This window comes from Paroedura picta, chromosome 1 (genome assembly GCF_049243985.1).
Source record: "Paroedura picta isolate Pp20150507F chromosome 1, Ppicta_v3.0, whole genome shotgun sequence".
Classification (NCBI taxonomy): domain Eukaryota; kingdom Metazoa; phylum Chordata; class Lepidosauria; order Squamata; family Gekkonidae; genus Paroedura; species Paroedura picta.
Window position 1 is genome coordinate 83,334,060 of NC_135369.1, and position 21,446 is coordinate 83,355,505.

Here is a 21,446-nt window from a genome sequence, read left to right on the forward strand (position 1 = left end):
AGACAAACAAATAAGCTGTACTCCAGATGGAAGGATTTCCATTTATGAAGTGTGATGTTTCTTCTTTCCCCCACCACTGTAGACCAAAACCCAACTCCTGGAGGATAGGGGATCCCCAGGGATAGCATTTTAGGGGACAATTTGTACAACAATGGTTCATGGCAGCCTTTCTCAACTTTTGTTTAACATTCGTAACCCCCTGAAATATTCATCAGGCTACAAGAATGTTAATTATACATTTTTATGTATTTTATTGGGATTTTAATGTATGGGGGTTTCTATTGTAAGCCGCCACAAGCCCTTGTGGGAGTGGTGGGATATAAATGTAATAAATAAATAAATAAATAAACAAACAAACAAACAAATAAATAAATAAATAAATACATGTTTCTTATGTTTAGACTTCTTCACTAGTATAGCACAAATATTTGATGCTTTCAATGAATTTTCTATCATGGATCCAAGGTTCTTTCCTGACCAGTATATAGAAGATATAATTAGGATTATTTTACCAACATTATTTGTTCTTAATATCTTTACTTGGGATAATTCAAATACCAATGGTAATTAAGTCATCTGTCTGCAGTAACTGTCAGCAAGAGCAAACTTTCTGATTGTGACTTTTGCAAAATAAACACATTTTAATGATGCTTGGATAACAAAACAACTATGATGTCTTCTCACACCTTACAGTAAGCAAAAGAGAGTTTTTTTGCTGCTTCTATTCTTCTCTTCTCTAAGGGCTACATTTTTTTTCATGGAGGGTACCAAAGAACAATTGTCTGTGTTCTACTTGGTGAGAACAATTTTAGAAAAACCTTTACTACATTCATTGCCAGTCATCCATGCACAGCATTTGTATGCTACCCCTAAGCATCCTTCATAGAATGGAAACTGCTGTTTTCTTGGATAAGATTTTAGGATTGTGACACTAATGACAGCCAGTTTTGTGTAGTGGTTAAGACTATTTTCTGGGACTAGTTTCTGGGAGACCTTGGTTTGAATCTTCACTTGAGCCACTTATAAATTGCACCAAAGAGGAACAGTGTTCTGTCATATGCTTTTTGTGGGCAGAAGGTGTGCCAGGAGGCAGAGCACAAATTCATCTCCACATATGTGGTCAGTATGGGGATAAAGTTCTCTCTTGTAGAGTCATCTATGAGTAGATAGAAATGTTTGAAAATGGCTGTACTAGTGTGATGGATGCAGAGTGCTCCAGAAGTTCACAAAAAGCATATGACAATGCTGTTCCTCTTTGGTGCAATTTATAAGTTTTGAGGCCATCTTCACCACAGTTTCACAACTCTCATACTAAACAGCAAGGTTAGCAGTCTTGCTAGACAACTAGTCACATGACAATCTCAGACACAACCAATTACTATTCTTCCCACACTTACCATTTCCAACAAAAATATAAAAGTGCAGAAATTTTTTGAAGACCCTTGTATATAGATTGATTGAATGATTGATGATTGATTGATTGATTGATTATTTATTACGGTCATTGACCAGCATCAAAGTATCTACAGACCACATACATTATTGCAGCGCTTTAACAGGACACTCGGCATCAGGGAGTTAACAAAGGCACTAAACATTAATACAGCATTTTGACAGTCAGGTCACTCATAAATTCGACAGGAATGGAAAATTTGAACAAGTATTGAAACAGTAGGGTTCTTTCAACATTGACTACTACAAATCTCACTAGCCCTCTTTGTAAACCACGTTAACTATCAAGAAGTTCAAATTCACATTCCAATCATGTACTACTATAAAATCTGGCATCTATGTTTCTTTCTGACATTGCTGTCATAAAAAATTAAAGAGAAATGTGCATTGAAAATATGTTTTGCTTGCTTGCATTTGCTAACAGAAACAAAAAAATAGTCATATTTGAACCTGATGGTCAAAAATGAAAACTTCCATATGCCATTGTAAAATAATAGCTGTTCTTAAAATTGTTCATTTTCTTCTCTTCTCCCAGGAATCATAGCACTAAAATAAAATACTAAAACATGGATTTAGAGTGCTTAACCACAAATTGTACACAAATATGTGGAGGTCTTTCACATTATGTATAGCCACTCCCTCTTCTCTGACATATTGCAGCTGTACAATGCAAGAAGTAATTTGCCAGGCTGCAGTAATGAAATTCTGTACCATCAGTTCTACCCACTGGACATCCCATGGATCAAGCCCTACCATTCCAACAAACAGGACCAAGCTTTACATGCAGGTGCCCTGGCCATGTGAAGTTCTTTAGGAATTAGTACACTGTCATTCCAAAGCATGCAAACTGTGGCTGCAGTCCTACTCTCATTTTTCACCCTCTCACTTACCATTTGCATGCTACAGAAACTTCTTCCTTGGGCTTGCATACAGAAATTTTTCTTGTGATCACAGAAATTTAAAAGGATTTATTTGCAATTTGCATGCGTGAAAGTGCTGCGCTTGAGCGATTTCGGCAGCGCATGGCACAATGTTCGGCCGCGGCTGCAGGCAGTTGCCCTGCCGGTCCCCAGCCTCAAAAAGGTTGGGGACCACTGGCCTACAGTACAGTAGGACTAGAACTAGATTACAGAACTGGATAACAATGCAAAAAAAAACTTTTTAAAACATTGCATCTTCTAACTCAAAATGCAGGTAACTCAATTTATTTCTTAAAGTCTGAGACCAGCATAAAATACACAAAAGGGAAAGAAAAATATGTGAATGATATTAATTGAACTTCCAGGTCAACTAATCCCTTGGTCTATTTTAAGAACTAATATTTGGGCAATTTTATACTCCATTGACTTAAGTGGGACAATAAAGCATTTCTTCTTTCTTTCCAAGTGAAACCAACATTCGACTTTCTAAAGTAGATTCAAATGAGTAGCCGTGTTGACCAACAAAGATTTATTCAAGGTGTCTTAAAGGAGCTACTAGACTGTTTTATTTCTAAAGTAGACTTCATTATGTTATGTTAATTGCTTACTTGTTTGTCTTTCCCTGTAATCCGGTTCATCAATGATGCTATCCTTTCCCAGCAAGATGCTCTGTAGGAGGCATCTTTAAAAGGTATTTTAGTTTGCCTTTTCAGTTGCATATTTTTGACAATATGAAGAATAAAACATTTTTACAGAAATTCAATATTGGAAAGAAGGGAAAGGAACAAATAATAATTCCAGTGTTCCTAGAATTCTTCAGCTGGTCTTATGTTAACAAAGTCAGTTATGTTAGCCATTTTACAAAGTTCCCCATCTTATCAACCATCCTGACAGAGTTGACAAATTCTGGTTTTTCCAGCCTTGTGCAACCAACAATCTTGCAGCCGTGGTTACATGGAAAAACTGCTGTTTTGCCTGTCTCGTGATTGAGCCCAGTATTATACTCAATAATATATGCCCTGGTTGTAATGGAAATTTACATTTTTTCAATCATCATATGTATGTTAATTCAATATTTTTTAATCTTTTCATATCTCCACCACAATGCCAGTTTGGTGTAGTAGCTAGGAGTGCGGACTAGATTCGGCGCTCCCCCATATGCAACCAGCTGGGTGACTTTGGGCTCACCACAGCACTGATAAAGCTGTTCCGATTGAGCAGTAATATCAGGGCTCTCTCAGCCTCACCTACCTCACAGGGTGTCTGTTGTGGGGAGAGGAAAGGGAAGGCAAATGTAAGCCACTTAGAGACTCCTTCAGGTAGAGAAAAGTGGCATATAATATCAATTCTTTATATGGTAAAATAAGCCCAGTTTGTGTTTATATCGCCAGCATTTTCCATCATGTTTATATGAAATATTTGAGATTACCTTTGGAGTAATATGCCACCTAAAAACATTTTGTACCAATTTTCCCTCAAAGTTTGACATATAATTAAACTAACATTGTTGGACTATAATAATTCAGGTTTATTTTTTTATTAAAGTTCTGCATCCACTTAATCATGACATTTTAAATCTGCTTGGACTCTGTCTCATTTGTTGTTGTTGTTGTTAGGTGCGAAGTCGTGTCCGACCCATCACGACCCCATGGACAATGATCCTCCAGGCCTTCCTGTCCTCTACCATTCCCCGGAATCCATTTAAGTTTGCACCTACTGCTTCAGTGACTCCATCCAGCCACCTCATTCTCTGTCATCCCCTTCTTCTTTTGCCCTCAATCGCTCCCAGCATTAGGCCCTTCTCCAGGGAGTCCTTCCTTCTCATGAGGTGGCCAAAGTATTTGAGTTTCATCTTCAGGATCTGGCCTTCTGGGGAGCAGTCAGGGCTGATCTCCTCTAGGACTGACCAGTTTGTTCGCCTTGCAGTCCAAGGGACTCGCAAGAATCTTCTCCAGCACCAGAGTTCAAAAGCCTCAATTCTTTGACACTCGGCCTTCCTTATGGTCCAACTTTCACAGCCATACATTGCAACTGGGAATACCATAGCCTTGACTAAACGCACTTTTGTTAGCAGGGTGATGTCTCTGCTTTTTAGGATGCTGTCTAGATTTGCCTTAGCTTTCCTCCCCAGGAGCAAGCGTCTTTTAATTTCTTTGCTGCAGTCCCCATCTCCAATGATCTTGGAGCCCAGGAAAATAAAATCTGTCACTACCTCTATTTCTTCCCCATCTATTTGCCAGGAATTGAGAGGGCCGGATGCCTTGATCTTCGTTTTCTTGCTGTTGAGTTTCAAGCCAACTTTTGCACTCTCCTCCTTCACCCGCATTAACAGGCTCTTTAGTTCCTCTTCACTTTCTGCCATTAGAGTGGTATCATCTACATATCTGCGGTTGTTGATATTTCTTCCTGCAATCTTGATCCCAATTTGTGACTCCTCTAACCCCACCTTTCTCATGATGTGCTCCTCATACAAGTTAAATAGGCAAGGCAACAGTATACAGCTCCTTTCTCATTTTTGAACCAATCAGTGATTCCATGCTCAGTTCTCACTGTTGCTTCTTGACCTCCATATAGGTTTCTCAAGAGACAAATAAGATGCTCTGGTATTCCCATCTCTTTAAGAACTTGTCACAATTTGTTGTGCTCCACACAATCAAAGGCTTTAGCATAGTCAATGAAGCAGAAGTAGATGTTCTTCTGGAACTCCCTAGCTTTTTCCATGATCCAGCGTATGTTGGCAATTTGATCTCTAGTTCCTCTGCCTCTTCGAAATCCTGCCTGTACTTCTGGAAGTTCTCGGTCCACATATTGCTGGAGCCTAGCTTGTAGGATTTTGAGCATGACTTTGTCTCATATTAAACCAATAATTTATAATTCTGACCTTGCAAATGTGGTTTCTCCTGACTGACTAACATCTTGAATTCAGTCAGGTTTATTCTCAAGGAATTGGAGTCACTGATCTCCAGCTTAAGATTGGCCGCTATTTGCAAGTATTCAAACCACTGAATATTTATTCCCTCATCCGATAGCTGATCCCAGCTTTTAAGTTGGGCTTCTTTAGTTAGCATAACCTTATATCTCAGCTGCTGTACTCTTTTTTGTTGTGACCTGCTCAAATATACTTCCACAGGTGATTTTAACGTCGAGGGTCTTGGTCTAATTCTATTGTTATATTTTGACCAAATTTTTAAAATATCAGTCCACCAGAAGTAGGATGTCTTCTCTTTCCTAGTGTTTATCACAGGCCACAGGAAACTATGAATCCCTTCATTAAGTCCATATTTTTCAAATGCCAAGTCTTTGGCCAGGGTTTTTTAAATCCAGTCCGCTATCCACATTAGTATTGCTGCATGGTGGTAAAGTCTTAGATTAGGTACTGCTTGGCCCCCTCTTGTTTTATCATCAATCAGAACTTTGTGTGAAATTGTAGGCCTTTTGAAGTCCCATATAAACTTGTTAATATATGATTATCAATCCCTCAAAGTTTTCTCTTGAATCCCTACTGATATGGTTTGAAACATTAGTTTGGGCAAGACATTCATCTTGATCATTGCCATTCTTGCAGACCAGGAGAAGTTCATTTTAGACCATCTCTTTAAATCTTCCTGTATTTCATTCCAAACTCTCTTGTTGTTATTCTGGGGGGGGAAATGCAGATTTTTGTCTACCACTACTCCTGGGTAGAGTCTGCACTTACTTTGTTTATTCCATTGTCAATCCTGTTGAATTCAGATCGCTTTGAACTTGGATCCTCCTCTTCCCCTCCCCTCCCCATTGAAACAGGAAAGTCTTCTGCACGTGGTTAGGGTAGTTCAGAAAGGGGGAGGGGAGCCAAGCATCTTTCTTTCTTTTCTTGAAAAGGGGGGAGGGGAGCCAAGCAGGGAGCCTCTTTTTTTTCTTGGAGGGGAGGTGTCAAAGCGCTGACAAAACTCACAACAAAACTTCTATGAGAAGAAAGCTTTAATTGGAAGTAGATCAGGTGACTGTAACGTTCGAAGTCAAATCTGTTCGGTACAAGAACAGCAGGCACTTATCAATACTTTTATCCTGCCCAAAACTTGAGCATTCCCAAGGGAGGGGGGGAGCCCCTCACCCAGGAGCCATCCCAGGCTTCCTGCCAAGGTGTTGGTCAGGCCGGCACCTCAGGCTAGCTGATAAGCTGTTTACAGGAACCGGGCAACATTGTTTCACAATAGGGGGAATATGCAGTGTGAAAATGCAAGGATCAAAGCAATGGGGAATCAAAGGAAAACTACAAGCAGGGGCTTTGGTTACATGAGAACGTTTTGGTTACATGGGAACATTCCAGCAAAGGCACAGCACAGACATAGCATACAAGATGGAGTCAGACAGGTTCACTGAACAGTAATCATGGCAGAGAGCAGGGACTGATCCTGACAGGAGGGAGAGAAGATCAAAAAAGGCAGAGAAGGGAGAAAAAATCCAGGACCGACAGAAGTTGAGAGAAATTAGGGGTTTCTCCTTTAAGGCAAGTCTATCACATGACCACCTGTGGCCAATCACGGGTCCTCTACCATGGAGGAGAGCCCAGATTCAAAACAGCCTGGTTTCTCTAATCCGAATCTTGAAATATTGAGTGTTAAAAGCACTCTAAGATAATGCACAATAAAGGTAGGGTCACTCCAGATCAATCCTTCTTGCTGCAGAAGGAAAATTTAAATCGCCCCAAATCCAAACGGAAATCACATTCTGTGTAGAGGGCAGGGACTGAATCAACCTGGGGTTGGAATAAAAGCTCCATGCAGTTTACACCCTGAGGAAGGAAGGAAGGAAGGAAGGAAGGAAGGAAGGAAGGAAGGAAGGAAGGAAGGAAGGAAGGAAGGAAGGAAGGAAGGAAGGAAGGAAGGAAGGAAGGAAGGAAGGAAGGAAGGAAAGGCAAATTCTTCAGGGACTGAAAAATGGAGTTCTTCTTCAGACTTTCAGTTGAGATAAGTGAACCAACCACCAACCAGAGCCCAGAGGTTCATCCGACCATCAACTGCACCCACAGAAGAAGAACTGAACCACAGTGCAGTAAAACTGGGTTAAATGTTCCATTGTTGAATGTTAAATTGTAAACAGTTTTCTTTTGATACAAGTTCCTATTATTAATTCAAATGTTATGTTGTTGTTGTTATGTGCGAAGTCGTGTCCGACCCATCGCGACCCCATGGACAATGATCCTCCAGGCCTTCCTGTCCTCTACCATTCCCCGGAGTCCATTCAAGTTTGCACCTACTGCTTCAGTGACTCCATCCATCCACCTCATTCTCTGTCGTCCCCTTCTTCTTTTGCCCTCGATCTCTCCCAGCATTAGGCTCTTCTCCAGGGAGTCCTTCCTTCTCATGAGGTGGCCAAAATATTTGAGTTTCATCTTCAGGATCTGGCCTTCTAAAGAGCAGTCAGGGCTGATCTCCTCTAGGACTGACTGGTTTGTTCGCCTTGCAGTCCAAGGGACTCGCAAGAGTCTTCTCCAGCACCAGAGTTCAAAAGCCTCAATTCTTTGACGCTCGGCCTTCCTTATGGTCCAACTTTCGCAGCCATACATTGCAACTGGGAAGACCATAGCCTTGACTAAACGCACTTTTGTTGGCAGGGTGATGTCTCTGCTTTTTAGGATGCTGTCTAGATTTGCCATAGCTTTCCTCCCCAGGAGCAAGCGTCTTTTAATTTCTTTGCTGCAGTCCCCATCTGCAGTGATCTTGGAGCCCAGGAAAATAAAATCTGTCACTATCTCCATTTCTTCCCCTTCTATTTGCCAGGAATTGAGAGGGCCGGATGCCATGATCTTTGTTTTCTTGATGTTGAGTTTCAAGCCAACTTTGGCACTCTCCTCCTTCACCCGCATCAACAGGCTCTTTAGTTCCTCTTCACTTTCTGCCATTAGAGTGGTATCATCAAATGTTATACAGCCAAATAAAGATTATTATATTGTACTGCTTTATAAAAGTTTCCATTATAAACTGCCCTGAGCCACAAGAGAGGGTAGTATAAGAATATAATTTTAAAATAAATAAATACATTTTATTTATAACTTTTGAACCCATTTCTTTTCTAAAACCAGACATGTTTAAGATAAGTGTGCTTCCTAGTACTTCTCTTGTATATCATGAACTTTTTATATTTAGTCATTTAAAATACTTTGTGATTGATTATTTATATAATATATTTTATTCTAACCTTTCTACAAGAACCTCAAAGTAATGTACTTATAGCCTCACATTACCCTGCTCAGGTAGATTAAAGGTTATGAGACTGTGGCAGCCCAAGTTCTCCTCATAAGCATAACAGCAGTTGAGAATTTGAGCCCATATCTTCCACATCCAAGTTTGACAGCTGGGCATACTGACAATCAACTAAAAAGGAGTTACCTAAAAATAGAAGGATAATATAAAATCAAAACAGATAGAATTCCCTCATGTGGTAAAACAAGTTCAATGCAGGGTCTTTCTTTGGAGAGAAAAGGCCAATAAGGAGAGAGGGGAAGTAGGAGCTCTTTCTTCCCCACTGTTTCAGATAAAACAACCCTTTTTTTTTTGGGGGGGGGGGTTGAATTCCTAAATTCTGTTTCACCTGGAACTTTTCCATGTATTCTACTGAATAATAATTACATCATAAAATGTCCTGACTTAAAATATATCTCATTAAGTCTGAACACAGATTCATTATAACTGCTCATTTCTTCTATAACTAAATTCATGTAAGAGACATGGAAATAAATACAACTCTTACACCAAATGTACATTATTCTACTACTAACGGTAGGTATTATTCCATTTTTCTCCATTAGGGATACATTACAGCAAGAACAAAGCAACCCATAAATGATGCAGAGCTCCAACAAGCTATTAAGTGAAGGATGCTGTTGGAGTGCTGATGTAGCTTACCCACAGTCCCTCAGCACTCACTAGAATCTCTTTTGTCTCCTGCTGTACACAGCCATCTAAAGTAAATGGAACTATGGGGCTACAGTTCTGTAACCTGTTCCCAACAGTCTGTTCCCAACTGTTTCTACAAATGATATTTGCCGTCTACATAATATTTTCTATGACGCACCAGAAAGGAGGGGAGCAGGGAAAGGGGGGAGTGAGCAACAGCTGCTGCATCATGATGTCAGTTCCAGGGAAACCCAGAAGTGATGTAGGGCAGGGGTAGTCAACCTGTGGTCCTCCAGATGTTCATGGACTACAATTCCCATGAGCCCCTGTCAGCGTTCGCTGGCAGGGGCTCTAGATGTAGGGCTCTAGAAATCACTGTAGGGCTCTAGATATCACTGGAAACTCTATGGTTAGACTATATCACAGGGTTTTGCCCAAATGTAACACTATGATGTAGCCAACGTCACTATTTTTATAGCCCTGCCACACACAGTAATAGCAAGAGGCTACAGCAGAAAGCTGGCAGCCAAATTTCTGTACTGTGCTTCAGAAGAAGGGGGGGGGGGTAACATGCAACATGAGAGAAAGGTCTATTCACAAACAATTTGCTTTAAAATGCTAAGCCCTTTGTAAAGGACTTCAGGATAGGAAACTGCTGCTGTTGTTTTTAAAAAGCAGACAACTAATTACAGAAATAAGGAAGCAAAGAATATGCTCAGTATCCTCAGTGCTAATTGATAACATAATATTATACTGATAGAATTTTTAAAAATCTATTACAAATTGTATTATCTCAAACTATGGATTTCCCAAGATGACTTGGAATATTAGCCCATATTTTACTCTGTTATCAAGCTGCAAAGAAAGAGAGTGGAAATTATGCTGCTGCTAGCTGGCAAACAATAATTCAATGATTCGTTTGGGGAAAATTGTATGCTGATAAACAAACCTTTTACAGCGTCTTACACATGTTGTTGCTCTATGTACACATCTTTTACAAGAAGACAAAAAAAAACAACAGTATAAAGAAAAACAATTAAACAGATATGTACAGTGATCTCTGTGAGGTATATTTTTATAAGAAACTCTGGGCATTATATCACAGGTCCCCAATTGTGCATTAAATGCCTTCAAGTCACTTCTGACTTATGGTAACCCTTCTTAATGACCTCCCAAATGTTTACTGAGTCAATCCATCTCATGCTGGTTTTTCTTTACCTGCAACCTTCAACTTTTCCTGGCATTATTGCCTTTTCTTGTGACTCTTGTTTTCTCATAAAGTGGTCGAAGTACAATAGTCTCAGTTTGGTCATTGTGGCTTCAAGGGAGATTACCCAAATTACCTGCACATATTTTTGTTTTCAGACTGTACTACTTTACAAGGCATCATTAGTAAATACTATTCTGTAAATACATTTAGAATATCATGAAAATCCCCATGATAATGTTATAAATTGCTTACAAGACACTGATGCCCACAAATGTGTGGAAAACATGCCAGCCGTTACACCATTTATTTATTTATTTATTTATTTATTTATTTATTTATTTATTTATTTATTTATTTAGATTTATTTTTATGGGATTTCTATCCCACCACTTCTCCAAAGGTCTTGTGGTGGGTTACAAACTAAAACTGTTTATATTTATTTATTATTTATTAGATTTTTAGACTGCCCTCCCATAAGGCAGTAAAAAGAAATATTTTATGCAGTAAAATGGACCTTCATACTTGGCACAAGATAAATGTTCCTTGGCACTTCCATACATACGTGTGAACAAATCTGGATTCCAGGGCACTGAGATGGCTTCTGCAATGGTTATGCTGATGAAGGGAAAATGTGCAATCATCATATAAACAGAGGTTCTGCTGCTACATGGCCCTATTTGCTACTGAAGGTTGATTAAATATTCATCTCTTTATTTTACAAGATCACTTACTAATTAATAATAGTATTACTTCATATATTAACCACTAATTATTAGTAGTATTATCTGACAAAGTATAGTATTATTGACACTATTATTTAATCTATTGATACATGGATAAAAATGTATTCAAGGCAGATACTGAAACATTACTGATGGAGATGGAGAAGCTGGAACAGGAGGAGGAATGTGAATAACATGAAAGTGACATAAAGTTGAAAGGCCGAAATCCCTGGGAGATTACAAATGTTGTGATAATGAACAAACTGCATGGAACGAACTGCATGGAAAAGGCTTGGAAGATCATGAGTGGGGTAACAATAAACAAGATGGGCAAGTAAAGAGAAAAGAAGAGATGATAGAAACAATGAGCCAGTTTTTAAAAATGGAAGTTTATGGCTTGGTGGCTAAAAACAGAAATGTTCACCAAAGTTACAACAGAAGACCAACCAGACCAGAAAGTTAAAAGCTGGAGTAAATCTAAAAGGATCAGAGTCCAACATAAGATAGTGAGCCAAATTAAATTGGTTTAATCCAGTTGAAAATGGAAAATACTCTAAAGCAAAGATCTTGACAACATTTACAAGATTCATAGAATATGACGCATGTTGGAGGATTCTACTTGGTTTACTTGACATTTTTGCTGTACCAATGACCACATCAAATTTGCTAGCCTCCCTAAAGAAACATCTGCTGGAAAATGGAGAGAATATCTATGTATTCATAAAACAAAAACTCTCTTCAGGGGTTAAACTAATTGGCAGATATATGGTAGTATTCTGTAAAATGTTTTTTACTTGATTTAATTTGTTTTAATGTTATTTATGATGTTATCTTATCACTTGATGTCACCTTCCTTGAGCCTCACGGGGTTAGAAAAATTAAAATGTTTATTGTTATTACTATTATTATTTAATATTTGGGATGATATAGTAGGGCATTTATGTTGACACTGACTATACCCCTCAACGACCGATTATGCATGGGACAGGTAATGAGGGGTGACGGCAGCAGGGCAGCCCCGATTGTGCATGACGCTGCGGCCATCCCAGCCTTGGCCCAGCACAGCATCCCAGAAGACCCGTGGTAAGGGAATGTGGAATCTTCCACATTCTCTGAGATGGTCCAGGCACCAGCAGGGGCTAACTTGGGCCGGCACCATGCATAACTAGCAGAGCTGGGCCTTTGGGCCCAGCCCTTCCCCTGACCTACAGTGTCCCTGCAGGGACACCACACGCCCCTGTCAGCTCTGTGGAGTCATGTAGCTTGCCGGGGAGTCCCCCCACCCCCACCTTGGTGGGAGAGTGGCATGCTGATCCCCGCCATCATGCGGTGGAGGCCCCATGCCCCCCACTCCCCCCCATTGCTGCCACCTCCAGGCAGCATACTGGGCTTTCCAGCCCCGGTGTTTGCGTGTACACGCGCTATGCTGGGGCAGTCTATGAACACTGGGGGATTCCTCCCCCATGCATATGTGAGAAGCACTGAAGCATGCTGCCCCGATGCAATGCCCGGCAGCAGCCCGTCATGGCTGCTGCCATGCATTATGGGTCTAAGTGAGGAGAGGTCTGGCTATTACTACTGGAAGGACCTCAGTGGAGTATAATGCCAGCAAACTGATTTCTGTCATCTGTCATTTCTCCAGCAAACTGATTTCTGTCATCTGAAGATCAGATGCAATACCAGGAAAACTCCAGTCCCCACCAGGAGACTGGCCCCTCTATCCAATCCACTTATACCTGTAGGAGGCTACAGGTATAAGCCTATTCCCACTGCCACTGCCACTAGCAGTCCCAAAAACTAGAATAATTTTAAAAGTGTAAAACTTTCATAGCCTCTGTGTAAGGGTTACACAAAACATTCATCATCCATGTTTATGCACAACGTAGTATTTTGGTTGATCCTTAAATCCACTCTGCTATTATTCATCGTCACTGTTACCAGTTAGGATTGCTATGGCACCTACTATACCTATTGCCTACTTATCTACTGCTGGATGCTTCCTTTATAAACTGTTGATTTGGCTGGATTTTTGTTTTCTTTGATAAGCATTTTGAACGTCCTTTTCTGAAACATTAGAAAATAATTTAAATATTTTTTTAAAAATAACATTTATAGCATTATAGTACACCTAAATTATACAAGAGAAACAAAATTTAGACAATAATAATAAATAAAGACTTCAAATTATTACTGGCAAGCCATGAGACTAGGGGAGAGTATCTCAGGACCCTAGTGCCTGAGCCAAGTGAATAGCAGTGCCCATGAATCCCATTCTGGACAGTTGTTGCAAGACTTTTATATTACTAATTTAGTATATTCCTTCTCCATTTGATAATCATGGCCCCTCCTGTCAGCACTGAAATCTCCTTGGAGGAAGATTTGGAGGTGGCTGCTGATGAAGTGCAGGCACCTGAAATTAATCAGCTTCCAGTTCAGCCAGAAACAACAGCAAGGTGTTTGAGATGGAGAATGCTCAACGGAAGGCAATTAGTCAGTCTTTGGACACTGACAGCTCTGACTCCCCTTTCCCAGCTTGTAAGTGCAGACAGAAATTTAGAGTAGCATTACTGGAGAGGCAGAGTTCTGTTCACCTACAGAGCTGGTGTTGCTGGCAAGCAATTATGGCAGAAGCAGTCACCAGGCAAACTGCAAACTGGATTTAAGGTACACTCCGGAAGACTCTGGTGTGGAAGTAATGTGGTCAACCTGTGACATCCTGACTCTACACCCTGACCTTGAACTTGGAAACTCATTGACTGGCATCTTGATTACATAGCTGTAACTTCTCAGCTTGTTTTGGACACTCCTGGCTCTGGTAATCCCTGATGTTGACATCTTGCCTTGTTTATGACTGCTAATTTGGTCACTGCTTTCAGTAAAGATTGTGGCTGCAGGAATAGCAGTTCCAGTTTCAGACTGTGTTCAGCAGCTGCTCCAGCTTAAGGTCTATCCTCTGAACCAGCACTGCTGCTGTGGCAGCACACCTGAACTTCCTGTCAAAATCCTGTAATCATAACCTTTGCCATTTTCTTTCTGGCTACTTTGGAGGGTGGACTCTATGGCATTGTACCCTACTGATGTCTCTGCGCCCCCCATACCCCATCCCCAAATCTCTAGGAATTTCCCAATCTGGATTTGGGCAACACTATCCCTCATCCCCAGTACTGCTTCCCTGTTTCCCACCTTTGCCCTCTCTGAGGCTTGGGGAGGTGGGGGCTTGAGTTAGAGGCTCCAAAACAACAGGGTATCTGCCAGTCTCTTTTCTGAAGAACCCCAACATTTTTAGAAATTTAGACCAGGGAGTCTGATTCTAGTGGTGCCCCCAATCCAGACCCATTATATATTATGGAGCTAAGACTAGTGTAGACTAGACCTAATCTTAGCTATCCACCATAGGCTATAATGGGGCTAGTTGGGGCACCTTCTTTGGGTTGAACCCCCTAATCCAAACCTCTTGAAACTTGGGGAGTCTTCATAGAAGAGGCTCTGGAAGATACCTGGAGCATTTAACTCAACCACCCACCCAACCACCCACGCCATGGATTAAGCAGGAACTTGAAATTTGCCATTGATTTCAATGGGCCCTAAATTCAAAACAGCTGTTTCAGATGGGGTTTAAAAGGGCTGAAACAGGTTCCTCTGAACCTGAAACAGTTTGAATTTTTCCCCAAGTACACATCCCTAGTGGCGACACAAAAACCCTCCACAGACCTTTGCCTTTTACGATGTATGAAAGTCAAGTATTCTAGCTTCTCTTGTATAATCAATGTTTCCATAATACCATTATACTGCTGAAGTAGTCCTTTATTTTAACTCACCTATTATCCTTGTAGCTGAAGAAAGTAAATTCTATCTTGTTATTGAATGATATGTGACATGCAAGCTTTGTCACTGTTGGCAGAAATATACCTTGATGACAGTTGCTGAAAGAGCTGAACAGTTTGTCCTTGGCAAGTAGACAGTATCTTGCATTTGTTCATCTCTCCTTACAATTTTATTTTGTTAGGAATAGTGACGTCTAATTCTTGCAGTGCCAATATCCAATATTTTGAATGAAAAACATTTTCTAAAACATACAATGTATATGACATTTCAGTCTAACAACATAAATAAAATACTCTCATTGTAGAACTGCCATTTATATAGAATGAACACCACAAGTTCCATAACAGTATTGGCCTGCCCACGGTCCATTTCTTTCATTGGAATCTAGTCTTGGATGTGCATCCAATTACAAATACCATTGAAAACAATTCAAGATAAACAAAGTTGTACTAGGTTGCCTGTCCACTTGGGGTTAGATTCTAAGGAAAAAGTAGATTCCTGAGAACAAGTCCTTGTACAGTCTCCTCCAGAACATAAAAGACTGGTTACCATCTGGTAGGCTCTCTTGTTGCTGAAAGTCTCAGTGGCACCAGTGGGCAAGAAGATGACAAAATGGTGTTCCTACAGCTTGGGATAGGACTTCAATCTAGCAGAAAGTTTCCTTGCCTTGCAGTTTCATGGAGCCAACAGGTAAGAATAGGGCTACACATTATGTTCATGTTCTTTGTAGCTAATTTATCCCATATCTCCAGAAGGCTGTCATAAATCCGTCCTAGGTCTATGTGTGCATACATGCCTGTTGCATGTTTGTGTGTATAGAAAGCATGTTCATAGAATCATCAAATCATAGAATCATAGAGTTGGAAGGGGCCATACAGGACATATAATCCAATCCCAATAGAGCCATCAATTCCTTGTCTATCAAATATGATTCAAAATTAAATTCCACAGGCATGTAAAGTCATATCAAATACTAATTTATTCTTCTAGTAGTCAATTCTCATTTGAACACAATCAGAACAGGTTCCAGGGTTACTTAATTCCCCATTTTCCCTGTCTTATTCGGTGATTGTGAGACTTCCAATATTTTCAAGTTACAGCATATCGGATATCAACTTGGCTCTCAGCTCATCAAATTCTGGAGTCCTTACTATGACAGAGCCCTACACTCTGCCACCACCAACTGGCTGAGGATCCCTGGCCCCAAAGAAGTACGTTGGGCCTCAACCAAGGCCAGAACTTTCTCAGTTCTGGCCCCCATCTGGTGGAACAAGCTCCCTGAAGAGATCAGGGCCCTCCCCGAACTCCCATAATTCTGTAGGGCCTGTAAAAGGGAGCTCCTCCACCAGACATTTGGTGTAGTTAGACCAACCAAACAACATCTGCTGGTCCCCAGTCACCCCTCACAATGATCTGAATCCAAACCGACCTCCCTAAGGGTTCTTATTAGAAGCTATAAAAGTTATTATTATATATTGTAAATTGTTGTAAATGCGTTAACTTGAAACCCACTGTTATGATTATTGTTATTAATAGGGGCCAAACCCATTGCATTCAGGAATACAATAGGTGCTAGATTGGGGAGAGTGGAAGGACTCTGAGGATGGCCTCTCCATCCTGTCAGGACCTGGAAAGGATGCAGGCTGGAGGCCCCAGGGCAGGGAACTCACCGGCAGGGGCAGCTCTCACGCATCAGGGATCTGCAGCCTCCGAGCCTCAGAGGGAAATGGAAGGAGGAGCAGGTGGTCACAGGTGAGAGATGGAAGGTGATTGGCTGACTGATAGACAGACAGGCAAGCCAGTTGGAGGACGAGGCACTCAGGGGCAGGACAGCCACCCTGACTGGGTATTAAGTGCGTGGCACTTAAGCCCTGAGACACGCTTCTCCTCCAAGGCCTTACCAAAAATATATTATGTGGAACAGATTGTTATCATGATTCAATGTATACCTCCATGTTTTATGTAAACCACCTCTGCCTTATGGGAGGGCTGTACAGAAATATAATGAATAAATTTATGAATATGTTGACTAACATAGGGCCCAAGACTGATCCCTGAGTCACTGCACTTGTTACTTCTCTCCAAGATGATGATGAACCATTAACAAGCACCCTTTGGGTGGATCTGTCAACCACCTAACAGTAATAGAATCCATACTGCTTTTTACCAACTTGTCAACAAAATATAATGTGGAACCTTATCAAAAGATTTACTGAAATCATGATGAACTATATCCACAACACTCCCCTGATCCAGAATGGTAGCCTTGCTGACTCTTAGTAATCACAGCCATCTGCTGTAGTTGCTCAAGGACTGTTTTAAAATTTTGCCAGCTATAGACATCAAGCTAACAGGCAAGTAATTACCCAGTTCTTCCTTTTTCCTTTTCTTGAAGATAGGAACAACATTTGCCCAGCTCCAATCTTCTGGCACTTCACCTGTTCTCCAAGAATTCTCAAAAATAATGGACAGAAATTCAGAAATTACATCTGCAAGTTCTTTTTAGTACCCTTGGATTCAGTTCATCTGGCCCAGAGGATTTAGTTTCATTTAAAGGAACTAGGTGTTTATGGGCTACCCCTACAGTGATCCTAGGCTACAACTCCCATCCCTCATCACATTATATGATTTTGCCATATTGAGCCCATTAGATCAGTGGTCCCCAACCTTTTTATCACCAGGAACCGGTCTATGCTTAACAATTTTACTGAAGCCCGGGGGGGGGGTAGTCTTGTGCCGAGGGACATCGTCACCGCTGCCTGAGCCACTGCTCCACTTGCTTTCCTGCCAGCACCCGACTTCCCGCCACCAGCTGGGGGGCACTGCCAGCAGCAGCTGTGCAGTGCAATGCCGAGGGGGTCCCCAGCCATGGCAGCCGTCAGAGAGCACCAAAGGTGAGCCATCGCTAAAGTGGCAGGGCAGCCCCGCAGGCCAGCAGCCGGGGAGGAGAATGAGGAGGAGCCGTGGCCCACTACCGACTGATCCATGGACTGATACCAGTCCCCGGAACGGGGGTTGGAGACCGCTGCATTAGATCATGGTTCCCTGCCTTTATTAGGACTTCTAGTTCTTCCTGCGTGTTTCCCATAGTGTAGAGACAGCGTAATCCTCCATGTGTGTGTCCCTGGGTTTTAGTTTTTTAATTTACCTATAAGTTATTTCTTTCCTATAGACACAAGGAAATGATTATAATTCTAAGAACAAGTTAATGGTTATTTTCCCCTACATTTACTTAATTTATTTATTAAAAATATATATATATATCATCTTTCTGCCCTGATCGGGGCTACCAAGTTGGCTGACAGATGAAAAACATACATTGTAAAAAAATATTGTTAAAACACTTAACACCAATCTAAAATACACATACTGTACAATAAAATATACATACATTAAAAAATTAGGGCAGGAAGGAAGCATCATTGAGAGAATGCCAGACTAAACAATAACGGTCTTCATCCATGGTGGAAGATAGCAGAAAGGAACGGCCAAGTCAATCTGGGAAGAGATTTCCAGAGTTTTGGTGCCTTGGCACCCAAAGCATGGCCTTGGAGAATGATTGTAGCAGTTGCTTGCTATCCTTGGCTTTTGCCAGCCTATCTACAGACACAGAAATAATATTATTCGAAGAACTTATAAGAATTCTTCCAAGTTTTTCTGTTGTTTTCTTTTGTTGTTTTTTGCTGAATGGCTACAATTTAAAACTAACCTAAAAATCTTTACTAAAAATATGTCAGATTTTAATTAACTAAACAACAAAACTAAAGTGTAATAATCCATTTCCTGAATAATTATATTTTTCCTTGCAGATTTTTCACATTGTAAATATCCAAGTTATTATATTCACTTGTGAATTAAACATTTTTCAATAAGAACAGCTTAAAGCAATTCACATTTCATGACAAAATCAGATATTGTTTTGAAAACTGATAAATTTTATTTGTAATGGATTTTTATCCTGCTCTTCTTCCAAGGAACTTGGGTTGATTGATATTGCCTAAATTTATATACCAAGGGGGATTTGAACCAGTATTCTCTCAGCTCTAGTTAACATTCTAAGTACTATACACCGCAGCAGTTGTCAAATTTTGCTGTTATAAGATACATTTCAATCAGAGGAAAAATTAACCAAATGTACATATCAAACAAGTTATCCAGCAGAATAAAACTCGAAGCTGCAGCTCCTATAAAAGGGATGTTACAATTTTTCTGTGAACTCAAGGATCACTGTCAATTATAAATAATGCATAATTGTTTTAGCAGGAAAAAGTTATAAATAAGGATTATATAACAATGTAGTCAAATGAGCTCTGCATTGCTCCACAAGCAAATAGGCTCATTCACTGGAATAGAGTCCAGAAAACAAATTTCTTTTTATATTTGTCATAATCTCAAGCATTTTCAGCAACCTTAAGACATTATATGATAAAAACACCATATTTGATTCATGGTATCTTATTCCAATCAGACATATGGTCACTAAATAGTATCTGGACATCTTTTATAATGTATATTATTAATCTGCATAATTTGACTAAGACTACCTATGGAGAACAATCCTGCACGATTGCTGAATATTTTTAAAACCCATGCATTTGCACTAAGATTATTGGAGATGTGAGAATTAGGACATCAGCATTCTGTAGGATTACATCCTAGCACATACAGTGTACTTATTAAATAAAACACCATGGTTAAATCAAAACTTCAGTTTCCTCTAACAAAAGCCTATCAGAGGAATAGAAATTTCCTGCCCCCTTCAGAAACCTTAGGAACTGCAGGGGGGCAGATTAGGACAGAAGTTGATAGTAGAAAGGGGGAATTCGGGGGAAAAATGACCAGAAAAATTAGTCTGGATGCACCTCATATCTCAGCATTGTGCATTAAACATATGGCATATTCTAGCCTAAAGCATTGGCAAAAATCATTGCACCCAGACAGAACTATATTCATCTGGTTCTTTCACTTAAAAAATTAAAATAATGTCAAAAGTTTATATTATAAAATTGCTTGAACCATATTTCCTTTTTGTTTTTGTTAAAGTGAAAACCCCACTGTTGGAACTCATTCCAATTATTTTCTGACACCACCTTACTAACCTGGAACACAGGACTACTTGAGAAATAAATTCAACAGAAAGTAAATACATTTTCTTGTTTCATTAAAAATATTTTTGACATTATTTGTATCTAAAATAATTATCTTGACAGACTCACCAGAGCTATATCTTCATCAGTAATCACAATGCTGGCTGACTAAAACTAAAGGTCAGCTACATAGTACTGACATCTATTCACTAACTCTTGGTTCAGGTGGTATTTCTAAAATAATACGAACTGGAAGTTATTATGCGTTTCTGGCTAGACCTACAAGAAGCATGTTAGAAAGGGGGAAAAGAAGAGGATACATGTATTGAGAGATGCTCAAGAACACAAGAAATTGAAGACAAATGTACAGAATAGAAAACTCAAATTAAATCCAGGGAAAGAACAGTCAATGCACAGTCAATGTAAATTTTGTCGTTTCCCCCAGAAAGCTGGTGGTAGGCCTAGCTACCCACGCACACCCTAAGCAGAGGCTAGAGGCTACCAGGTCCCTTCTGCCAACCAGTGGGGCACAAAGGGACATACCGGGAGGAGTTGGGAGACCCATCCTACTACAGTGATGTACCCACATGACCCAGAAGTGATGCTACCACTTCCAAGGTAAGGCAATGCTCAGGTATTTGGGCAAAAACACTACAGTAAACTTTATTATTTATTTATTTGTTTGTTTGTTTGTTTATTTTTCGATTTAATCCCCGCCATTCCCTGGCTGGCTCATGGTGGGTTACAGAGTCTTATAAAATCCCCATTAAAATACCATTAAAAGACTTATAAAAAAAAAAACATGGCAGAAAACCCACTTCCAACCCCCACTACTAGCAGGGTGGAAAAGAAGGTCTGATGATGTACTACTCAAACCCTAGGGGAAGAGTCGGTCTACCTTGCTAGCCCCAGCCTCAACCATAGACCTGGCGGAAGAGCTCCATCTTGCAGGCCCTGCAGAATACTGAAAGATCCCACAGGGCCCACAGCTCACCCGAGAGCTCATTCTACCAGGTAGGGGCCAGGACCAAAAAAAACCCTAGCTGAGGCTAGGCGCACTTCCCTGGGGCTGAGAACGACCAATAAATTTTCACCCGCAGAGCATAAGGCCCTACGGGGGGTATAGGATGATAGGTGGTCCTTCGGTTAGGTAGGTCCCAACCCGCGTAAGGCCTTAAAGGTTAAAACCAAAACCTTGAACTGGATCCGGACAGCAATTGGCAACCAATGCAGCTGCCTCAGCACAGGCTGGATGTGGGCTCTCCAAGATGTGCCAGGGAGGACCCTAGCAGCTGCATTTTGCACTAACTGAAGTCTCCTGATGAAGGACAAGGGTAGGTCCGCATACAGCG

General features: G+C 40.5%; 1 protein-coding gene across 9 annotated transcripts in view; it reads right to left on the bottom strand.

Moving 5' to 3' along the window:
* The window catches only part of RYR2 (ryanodine receptor 2), a 458,147-nt gene that overhangs the window by 374,829 nt on the left and 61,872 nt on the right, over positions 1-21,446 (bottom strand). The gene's annotated exons all lie outside the window — the stretch shown is intronic.